General features: G+C 38.6%; 1 protein-coding gene across 3 annotated transcripts in view; it reads right to left on the bottom strand.

The window, feature by feature from the left end:
• Nucleotides 1-12,122, bottom strand: part of LOC143249809 (glycine receptor subunit alpha-2-like) — a 106,679-nt gene that overhangs the window by 46,012 nt on the left and 48,545 nt on the right. The gene's annotated exons all lie outside the window — the stretch shown is intronic.

Below are 12,122 nucleotides of genomic sequence, written 5' to 3'. Positions count from 1 at the left end.
AAACAAAAATAACTGACCAAACATTCCAAAAAAAACGTAACTCGTGCTCTATAACGTCAAAAAGAATGTTTACCAGAATGTTTAACTATTAGAAGATGTGATTGACTGAAGACAATCTGATTGTTGGACAATGTGTTTTATCTAGCGAGTATGTGGAAAAAAAATTCAAAAATGTTCTTTGTAATTAAACCAAGTTAAGAGGAAACGTTAAATGACATCCACAAACCAAGTGAATGTGTAAAAAAGAACAAGAGAAAGATTTTTGTGATTTTTTAAATTTCGCACAAAGCTACACGATGGCTTTCTGCGCTAGCCGTCCCTAATTTAGCAGTGTAAGACTAGAGGGAAGGCAGCTAGTCATCACCACCCACCGCCAACTCTTGGGCTACTCTTTTACCAACGAATAGTGGGATTGATCGTCACATTATAACGCCCCCACGGCTGAAAGGGCGAGCATGTTTGGCGCGACGGGGATGCGAACCCGCGACCCTCAGATTACGAGTCGCACGCCTTAACACACTTGGCCATACCGGGCCCAAGAGAAAGAATAAATGTATATTTAGGAAAAATAAAACATAAGTTCAAGTTCTTTAAAAGTTTCAAGTCCACGAATTTTAAATCCATATGACCTGGCCTTTGAGAAATCAGATTTGAATTTTCATTATAGTGGTAACTAAGCTTCAGCTTAGGATACCCTTGTAATGCAGTCATAGGGGTTTTAACATAGAACAGACGAACCTACACTTTCAAGTAGAACCACTCAAACATATCGGGGCTTGTAATTAAGTAGAGAAAAATTCTGATTGTACTTCAAGTATGCAGATACGATTAACCCTAAAAATGCTTCCCGCTAGTACAGCGGTAAGTCTACGGATTTACAACGCTAAAATCAGGGGTTATATTCCCTCGGTGGTCTCAGCAGATAGCCTGATGTGGCTTTGCTATAAGAAAACACACACACACACACTATAAAATGATAGATGAATTATATTCTATTACAGTAGCTACGTAAATCAGGCTGCGATTTAAAAACTGAAATGCAAAAAGGCGCAATCATCTGAGATTGTATTTTAGGACGTAAGTTTTTTGGTAAATTACAAAATTCATCAGAAAACGTGCGTTTTAACTGTTAACTGGTAATGCTGAATACACTATGTGATAGCGATGTTTGTTTTGAATTTCACCCAAAATTACAAGAGGGCTATCTGCGCTAGCCGTCCTTAATTTAGAGGTAAAACATCTAGTCATCACCACCACCATCAACTTTTGAGCGACTCTTTTACCAACGAATAGCGTGATTGACCGTAACTTTATAACGCTCCCACGGCTGAAAGAGTGAGCATGTTTGTTGTGACGGGGACTCGAACCCACAACCCTCAGATTACGAGTCGAGTGCCTTAATCACCTGGTTATGCCTGGCCAGGTAGGGATGTTACATGAGTTTGTTTTAATATCCTTTCAAAATACTGGCGGATTTATCGACTCCCATATCATTGTATTTGATTTCTGTGGCATGTGCTGTATTTTAAATGCAAATGTGAAAACTTTTATCGGCTGGGGATTTTACTCAGGAACTACAGAACACAAACCGTAAGGATATATATGGCAGTCTATTCCTTACCTCAGAGTTAACATCAAATTGTTTGTTTGTTTGTTTTTGGAATTTCGCACAAAGCTACTCGAGGGCTATCTGTGCTAGCCGTCCCTAATTTAGCAGTGTAAGACTAGAGGGAAGACAGCTAGTCATCACCACCCACCGCCAACTCTTGGGCTACTCTTTTACCAACGAATAGTGGGATTGACCGTCACATTATAACGCCCCCACGGCTGGGAGGGCGAGCATGTTTGGCGCGACTCGGGCGCGAACCCGCGACCCTCAGATTACGAAGCGCACGCCTTTACGCGCTAGGCCATGCCAGGCCTAACATCAAATACTAAACACTTTACAAAATTTAAAAACTAATACTAAACAGTCTGTTGGTTTGTTTTTGAATTTCGGGTGAAGTTACACGAGGGCTATCTGCGCTAGCCATCCTTAATTTAGCAGTGTAAAACTAGAGGGAAGGCAGCTAGTCATCACCAACCACCGCCAACTCTTGAGCTACTCTTTTACCAACGAATAGTCGGATTGACCGTCACATTATGGCGCTCCCATGGCTGAAAGGGCGAGCATGTTTGGTGCGACGGGGATTTGAACCCGTGACCCTCGTATTACGAATCGAGTGTTTTAACCACCTGGCCATGACCAGCCCAGTATCTTGGATCGAAACAGAGTCGTTATTTTAAATTAGAACCTAATATGTTTCTTTACATCACTTTCTGTTAGTAAAGACTAATCATAGTTACTCGTCTTACTATGCTAACGAATAGATAGATAAATATTGACTGAGTAGTTTTATACCGCCTTTAATGCGACTGAAAAGTGAACAAAAGGATTTTCAAACACAATTTAAATCAGTTATAACCACAAACATTTTCAAAGCTTTCAAGTACGCAGATAAGATGTTTAAAGAAATATAGGAGCCATACATGAGTTAAAATGCTTAAACTCAGTCAGTTTATAGTAACCTGGTTTACAACTGGTTCTTATGTACATTAGTTTGAAATAATCAGGTCTATAATTGGTCATTTTCAGTGTTAGTTTGCAATAATCTGGTCTACAATTGGTCATTCTCAGTGTTAGTTTTATATAGTCTGATCTACAATTGGCCATTTTCAACATTAGTTTACATAGCTTGATCTACAACTGGTCATTCTCAACGTTAGTTTGTAGTAGACTAGTCTACAAATGGTCATTCTCGCGACTGTATACAGTAGTCTGAACCAACGTTGGCCTTTCTCGACACACGGCCGGCATGGCCAGGTGGTCAAGGCGCTCGACTTGGAGATGATCGAACTCGGAAGTCGTATGCGTATGAATACACATATATCTTTAAAAATGTTCGCAAAGCGATAGTTGAGATATTGAATTTGTCGTAAACCTTATTAAAATATATCATTTATTAACTTAAGGTCATTTGTTTTATTCTTTATTTCTGACACTTGCTATGAGTATACAGCCATAGAAGAAAAACTGTCACTTTTTATTTCTGTTTTGAAACATCGAAGTTCCTATGTTTCTGTCCTACTGAAAAATATAACAGTATACCTACAAAACAAAAAAATAATTGTGAAAAAAAGAAACCCGATACACAGGTATTATATAGATTTGGAAGCAGTCCCAGTAATAAAACAGACTTTTTTTTATGGACGTTTAATACCAAACTGTATTACGGGCTGTCCGCTCCTTGTCTGCCAAGTGTATCCTGCCGCCGTTACAAGCCTACAAATGCAAAGCGACATAATGGGTTGTCTACTCTGTGTCCGCTGAGTGTATCGAACTCATATGACGAGACTTCAAGTGTAAAACATTGCTAAAATCAAATGAAATTATATTTTGTTTACGGTGAACAAAAATTTCGCTTCTGTACAAATACAAGCTAAGGGTTAATTTATACTATATGATACAATGAAACATTGCAATTAGTTGTTTTCTTTTAATAATTCAAGTATGAATTGTCAAAGACAAGAAATCTCAGCTATGTTACACTTTCCTTTTTTTATTTAAGAATAACTTGTCCCTTGTAAGCTGGCTTAACTTTATAAAATATATTGGACTTACAATCGAAAATACCTACTTCAGCGTGGGTACCGAATTAATGAACAATTGGTAAAAGAGTAGCCTGAGAGTTAGTGGTGGGTGGTGATGACTAGCTGTATTTCCTCTACACTGCTATATTAGGGACGGCTAGTAGAGAAAAACATTTTCTAGCTTTCTGCGAAATTCGAAAAAAAAAAAACTTTATAAGAAAAAAAATTGTCTACGTCAATTTAATATCTTCTGGTTGAAGTTAGACCATTGCAGTTTTCAAAATTTATGCTTTCAAAGCGTATTGATTACGAATGATATATAGTTTTTATTGATTACTGTACCTCTTGCATTTGCTCCAACGTTTTATCAAATGAGTTTTAAAACCTTAAATTATGTGATAAAGAAATTTAAAATTATTTTATTCCGTCGCGCCCTCTGACGGAGGTATTAAAACAAAGTATGTGTAACAGAAACTTTAAATCACACTATTTCTCCTATTTCACAGGTGTAGCTAAACCAGTATAAATAATATAAGTGATACATTATTTTTATTTTATAACATAATGTATCCATAATAAATTTTAAAACTAAAGTTGCATTGTAAGCCCAATCTAACAGTTAGTCCCGGCATGGCCAAGGGTGTTAAGGCGTTCGACTACTAATCTGAGAGTCGCGGGTTTGAATCCCCGTCGCACCAAACATGCTCGCCATTTCAGCCGTGGAGGCGTTATAAGTGACGATCAATCACACTGTTCGTTGGTAAAGGAGTAGCCCAAGAGTTGGCGGTGGGTGGTGATAACTAGCTGCCTTCCCTCTGGTCTTACACTGCTAAATTAGGGACGGCTAGTACAGATAGCCCTCGAATAGCTTTGTGCGAAATTAAAAAAAACATACAAAACAAACAGTTTGCTAGTAACTCTTGTTATTATAATAAACAGTATTTGTGTTACAAAAATAATTTTTGTTCATAATATTAAATAACATTTATATATTACAACAACAACCACAGTTTCCTGTAATAAACAACTAAGTTACTATTCGAATAAAACTGAAAATTTTTCAGTGACGTGCAAATATATAGAATGTATTTTAAAACATAATTTCGCATAATTATGATATTTTCCCCTAAAATATTACAAACAGAAAGAACATTGACTTTATTCTTAACTATTCAATCTTACAACCGTTTCGAAAAACCTTAAAACAGCAAACTATCCAAACATAACATAACTAAACAAATAATAACTTTTAGCTTCAGGTAACTTCAGTGGCAGGTTCTTAGGTCTGATGACAGCTGTATCACACGCTTGAAGATTCGCCATTAGAGTTTTACATATAAAGTAAACTAGCTCATATGTATTTATTTTTAAAGAGTTCAGACAAGGCTCAAAAAATGACATTTCAATTTTACTTACTTGTATGTCTTCAATATACGTAAAGGTTGTTATTAATGGATTCCTCGGAAAAAATACAAGGCAAAAAATACCTTTATTTTTGGGAAATTAGACTTCTATATTGAAGTTCTACTAAGATGTTTTAACTTTCTGTTTGTATGGAAATATAGATTAATGACTGTTTCTTCTACTTACAGTCGTGATAAAATGTTAACAGTCTGACAAATCTATAAAGTTGTAAGAATACTGATGAAAATAGTTCAAGAAATTACGTTTCCGTGATAATTAGGGCCATCAGTTTTCCGCAACAACTTTTAGTTGTTAATTTGTAGCTTGTATGAGGTTGTCATTAAAATTTGCATTTGGAAATTTATAAATACATTTTTTACTGAGAATTAAAAAAAATCTATTTCTGACAATTTTCATAGCTTTGATCATAACCTATCCACAGGGGGAGTGGCAGCAGTAAGTTTAAACTTTCACATCACTAAAGTTCAAGGCTCGATTCCCCGCGGTTGACAGAACGCTGATATGGCATTGTGTAGCCTTGCGCTGAAACAACAGTAATTACTACCCATGACCTAATTTTCACTCAAACATCCCTCATTTTTTGAATGAATTCAAAAGTTGCATCTCACAGAGGATTATTTTTCATCTTGTGAACAATGATTTCTCCAGTTATAATGTATCAGAATAATAAGTTACACTTCTATTAAAGCAGGCATCAATGAAGAATGCTTATTCAAACGACAAATTTTTACATTACTTTAATTTGCAGTCTTGTATTTGAAACGGCTCAGATATTGTCCTTAGTTTTATCAATTGTTTTCACAGTTGTTTCGTGAAGTACACACAAGATTTATTTGTTTGTTTGTTTTGGAATTTCGCACAAAACTACACGAGGGCTATCTGCGCTAGCCGTCCCTAATTTACCAGTGTAAGACTAGAGGGAAGGCAGGTAGTCATCACCACCCACTGCCAACTCTTGGGCTATTCTTTTACGAACGAATAGTAGGATTGACCGTCACATTATAATGCCCCCACGGCTGAAAGGGCGAGTATGTTTGATGCGACGAAGATTCAAACCCGCGACCCTCAGATTACGAGTCGAACGCCTTAACCTACCTGGCCATGTCGGGCCTCACTAGAGTTATCTGTGGACAATGTAGTTCAACAGTTTCTTCATTTTCTAGTTTGTTTGTTTTTTTCTGAAGTGGTTTTAAACAAATAACTCTTGGGAAACTGAGATGAACTTAAAGTATTTCACACAAATAATGATTTACTTCGGTGAGAAATCTACATAAATATAATAATACTTTCTGTTTTATATCTACGTAACTACTCCGTAGAGTGTGGATTGATCTTTACCAAAATTTGTATGGAGGTTCATTTGGTCCATGGGAAAATAAATACAAATTTTCAGATTAACATTTGTGTATTGCAGTTTTATGGCCTTATTTATTTTTTTTTACAATTAGAACTGAGGGTTGGTTGGTTGGCTTATATTAGCAATTATATATTATCTTCCCCAAACAAGCGGTAGAAAAGGTAAAATTAAAATTATTGTAAAATATAAAAATAAATCGCGTTGAAACGAAACAATATACAAAATACTGAGATAGAATTAAAATGGCTAAGGGCTCGTAAAAACTCACAAACACAAGGAAGTTGGACAGTGTCACTATCGCCAGTGATAATGTCCAACGTCAGAGATAAACCCATTAAAAATACATGTCAAAATGGTGTGGTCACTCACGGTCGTAACGATGGCACTCAGTAAAACGTGGGCTATTGTGACTTGAGTGTCACAAAGGCCACACATTGGTGGATCAGTTCCAGAAAAAATAATGATGTATTAAAAATCTGTGACTAATCCATGGCCTAGTTAGGACAACTTCCTCCTTCAAATCCTTACGGAGACAAGATGGTCAAAGAACAACAAAAGACTTGATTTGGAAAAGCTTGTTACAATGTTGCTACTTTAACTCCAAGTCGACTGCGAACTTGTGTGGAACCGAGCCTTCAATACTGGACCGTAGTTCATGTGTGTTACAGGCATGGCCGTGATAACACTAAAGAAGCTGCGGTGTCAGCGAGCTCGTTCTCGCGAATATCGACATGGCTAGTTATCCATAAAAAGTGAATTCGAATGGAAGACAGAGAAAAATTGGCCAGCCGTTGTTGCATATCTACAAGAACACGGTTAGAACTAGTGCAAAAAGATTGCAGAGTTAGAAGAGAGCTAAGAGAGTCAATGTAAATAGTGAAATTGGTGTGCTGCATAGTTTGTACGTAATCCAGAGCAATAGAAATGGCATAAAACTCGGCATTAAACACAGAACCTGTAAAGGGGATTCTGTGAGCAACCACCAAAACACAGCAAACCTAAGTCATCTGATTGTGAAACATCTGTATAAACAGGAATAAAAGAATGGTTCGATAGATGCTCAGCAAAAAGAAAGAAGGTAGTACTTCCAATCGGGAATATCCGCTTTCTTCAGATGACTCATAGAAAGGTCATAGGTGGAGATGGTAATAAACGATGGCGGGATGGACTAATCAGTGGAGACAGCAACGTCATCCAGTGTTACATCCAACTCATTTAGCTGCACCTAGATATGGAGGCCAAAGGGTAGAATGGCAGATTATCTATTCTGAGAGAGAAAAGCCCACTTATAAAGGAAGACATAACCGCAGGTGCAATGTTGTGGTAAGGATAGAAGTTTAATGGTATATTGCAAAGAAAGTTGCACAGGTAGTGGTGAAGAGAAAATTCATTGTACTGAGTGTGCAGTCTTTGGACTGAAGAAGTGTGGAAAGCCGAAGCCACAGATGCTGAATAGGGTTCAGAGTCTTCTATGTCAAGGTTCTGGTAGAACCATAGACCAGAGACCCATATTTCAATTTGGATCGAATGAGGGCACAATAGATATTGAGTATAGAACATTGATCCATTTCCCAAGAGATAAAAGAAATGGCATGGAGGATATTCAGTGCCCTCCTACACTTGACACAGGTGACACGTAACTCTTGATGCAAGGAATGAAAGTCAGCTTATGGTCAAAGATAGCCCCAAGAACTTGGCTTCAGAGACCATGGAAAGAATAACATTACCAACAAAAAGATATAGACCTTGTTGGGAACAAAAATACAGGCAAATGGCTTTGGAAAAAGAAAAGGTAAAACCGTTTGTTGTTGTCCACTTCAACAATCAGTTAAGGACAGACTGAGATTACTGCTCAATAAACTTCATGTTTGACGACCGACACAAGATGTGGAAGTCGTCGACATAAAGCCAGTTTCCAACAGTAGGAAGAATATGTGTAGTGATAGCATTCATCTTGATACTTAAAAGTGTGACCCTAAAGGCATAGTCCTGATGGACTCCAAGCTGCTGTGGAAAAGAACAGGAACGTGTCAAACTTACACGGTATTGGAAACGCCTGTCCAGAAAAACGTTCTGTATAATAATAGGTAGATAGCTACGCAACTTACACGAACAGAGGTTCCGCAAAATGCCGTACCTCCACATAGTCAGATAACAAAGAGCATGAAAACAAGATGTTCCCTCTTGAGAAACACTTTCTTGATCAATGTTTCAAGCTGAATAAGGTGGTCCACAGTGGAGTACTGTTGACATAAACCACACTTGGTGGGCGATAGGAGGTTATTTGAATCGAGGAACCAAACAAGACGAGCATCCTATCTAAGATCGTACAAAGACAGCAGCTATTTAAGGGAATTGGACAATAGGTAGAAGAAATTTTATGATCCTTCCCAGACTTAGAGAAAGGGACGATAATAGCTCGACGCCAAGCGTCAGGAAAAACGTTCTCCTGCCAGATCCAATTACAAAATCCAGAAGAATAGCAAAAAGAGGCCGGAAAGAGATGGCACAGCACCTCATAGTGAACATCAATAAGTCCAACTGATGCACTGTCAGACCAATGAAAAGCAAGTTTGAGCTTCACTAGTGTAAACGAGATCGCTATGCTCAGAACTTGATGGCCTATAAGGCGGAGTAAGAAACAAAATTTCAGGATGCACGTGAAAAGCTGTTACTAATAGTATCAGCAACATTATGTGCATCAGCAACATCCTGTGCATTGAAGAGCAAGATGGAAACGGGATTGAAAGTTTAACTCTCACGGACCTTTCGAATCTTATCCCAGGTGAGTTTAGAATTGGTGGTAAAAGAGATTCTAGTTGTGAACTTAAATCAAAGTTTTCTTTGCCTTCGATACTTGACTTTCCGAGCGTGGGAACGGGTCCACTAATAAAGGATGTGGTTAGAAAGAGAAAGATACTGTAAGAAGCTATCCCAGGTCAATTTCTGAGCTTTCCATGCCTCCTGGCAGGCAAGACTCTGCCATAATCAAGAATACCGTGGAAAACGTATCGAGGTTTTAGGAATAGACTGAACAGCTGCCTGGATGATATAATTAGTCAATGTTACTACGTAGTCATCTATCAATAGCAGACAGATGATGGCAGGGTCAAGTTCTAAGAGCGTGGTGAAAGAGGGCTAGTTGGCCTGGTCCAACATCCACTAAGGCCATGGGTCTGGTGGCATCGACCACAGCCAATCTCCCTCAAAATGATAGGAAAACGATCACTTATCTGTAGATCATTGTCAACCCTCCAAGAAAAGTGAGAGAAAAATGAAGGTAGGAGAGTAGAATGAGAGGTCAATGGCAGTAAAAAACTGTTTAGGTGCAGGAAAGTAAATAAAATAATTAATACTGAAGAGAGAAAGGTCACGATCCGAGACCATATGCTCAATTGAACGACCCCTCCCATTAGTATTAGCACCACTCTCAAGAGTAAAAAAGGGAAATGGCGACTGTTCAATAGGAGCATCAAGGCCTGATTGATCACCAGGAGATAGGTAAGATCAATCTTAAAGGTAAAGAAAACAGACAGTAGTTGTATGATTCAAGGAAATACAGATTGCTACAGTCTTCTGGGATGTATCGTGTGGCAAAGACAGATGGGGCATGCACTGGTTGGTCAGGAGGTATCAGCCTTCCATGCACTCGTCCATCACACAACCTGTCATTCCAGTATAAATAAAACACCCAAAAGATGACTCTATTGGCAGGTTTCAGAATTGTTTTCTCTAAGGAGAGACATGTAAAATGACAGGAATTAATCAATACCTTAATGAACTCCAAATGAGAATGAAAACCTTGACAAATCCGCTGTAATAAATTGTCCATTTATACCAAAGTAAAGAAAAAATGGATGGAGAACTCTTCATTTCACGATCATGTTGTTTTTCTTTAGTAGAAGGAGGTCTGTTGACTTTCTTGGATCCTGCCCTAGGTTGAGTGGGCAGATTCTAACAGTAGACGTGGATTCCAGCGACTAAGAGCGCGAACGAATAATTATTCTAAATTTTTAGGCCAAAAAAAGGTGGTCTCAGGAAGTCGCTGGAGAGACTAGTAGGGACAAAGACAGGAGTAGATGTTGACTTGTCAACTCGCTTATCTATAGAGGGCAAAAGACTCCTCACATGGCTAGAGAACGACTCTTTTGGAGACACAGAACATTTGTCTGTCCTCCCAATGTAGCAGTGGAACGTAGTGCAGCAGCACATGTCCGAGATGGAATTGGAAACAATAACTTCCCGCGTCATTGTAAGATATATTATGGACAGTACTTAAACATTGTACTTCCTTCTCCACCCACTTAGAGCAAAATCAATAGCAAGAGTGTGATACACCGCAATGGACACAGAGAGTGTCCGTGTGAAACTCGTAAGTATCATAGTCTTATTTGTCACTACAATGAGCACACGTCAAAGAACCACGACAAAATGCCTTTGAATGTCTAAATCACTCATTGGAAACATGTGAAAAGTTTAGGAACGTAGAGCCACATTTATAGATCAGATAACCTGCCTTGAAAGAGAAAGGTGAATGTGGTGATGTAAACACAAACGTTAAGGTATTTGTCGATATCATAATTTCTTCTTTATGGGTGGAGATATGTTTCACAGCAGTAACGCCTTGGCTGGAGAAGCCAGCGAGGATTTCCAACTCGGGAATGTTCTTTAAATCTCTCTCAACGATCACTCATCCGGAAGAATTCAAAGTGTCATTTGAACTAACCTCACTGGATATATCTTAAAATGGTCTTCAATCTCAATGGTAACTCACGATAAGGTGTAGATGTTTTCACAAAAATGTCTCCAGAGCGCAGTTTCCTGACACGCGTGTGTATGTTTGTGTGTTTTCTTGTGGCTTTGTAATAGAGTCATCTATGCGTGGTCGTTCACCAATTACGTGTTTTTAATGGCTTTATTTCTTCAAAGACTGCTCAATCCATGATAAAGAGTGGAAAATTCAGTGCTCATTTACCCCACCAACCATGGAGTACTACGAGAGAACCCACTACGATGTCAAACAAGAACACTGCATTAACGCCAAGGTTTCGTGAGCGCTTCACCCAAACACAAGAATCAGACACAATGTCCACAACACCCCTTGAGAACTTCTAACAATGGTACTCATTTGACTTTAATAAAAAAAACAAAAACAGCTGATTAATCCTGGTGATGGCAACCCCAAGACCACCCATCTATAGTTATTTAAGGTCAAAGTGGATCCTCTCCTCCCCATCACGGAACGCCACAGACAGAAACACGCGGTGAATGTTCATATTCAAGAGAAGATAAATTAAAAATACAGAATCTTCCCTGAGAAGGTCCGGGATGGCCAAGCGTGTTAAGGCGTGCGACTCGTAATCTGAGGGTCGCGGGTTCGCATCTCTGTTGCGCCCAAATATGCTTGCCCTTTCAGCCGTGGAGGCGTTATAATGTGACGGTCAATTTCACTATTCGTTGGTAAAAAAGTAGCCCAAGAGTTGGCGGTGGGTGGTGATGACTAGCTGCCTTCCCTCTAGTCTTACACTACTAAATTAGGGACAGCTATCACAGATAGCCCTCGAGTAGCTTTGTGCGAAATTCAAAAAAACAAACAAACAAACTTCCCTGACAGGTCCTCTCACCACGAACAGGAATCCACCTCAACGGATAAAACTAAGGGAAATAACTTTTCATGTCCTAAAATAACCTCTGATTAATCATGAATTGA

This window comes from Tachypleus tridentatus, chromosome 4 (genome assembly GCF_004210375.1).
Source record: "Tachypleus tridentatus isolate NWPU-2018 chromosome 4, ASM421037v1, whole genome shotgun sequence".
NCBI classification, from domain to species: domain Eukaryota; kingdom Metazoa; phylum Arthropoda; class Merostomata; order Xiphosura; family Limulidae; genus Tachypleus; species Tachypleus tridentatus.
This window is presented reverse-complemented; position numbering and strand designations above follow the sequence as displayed.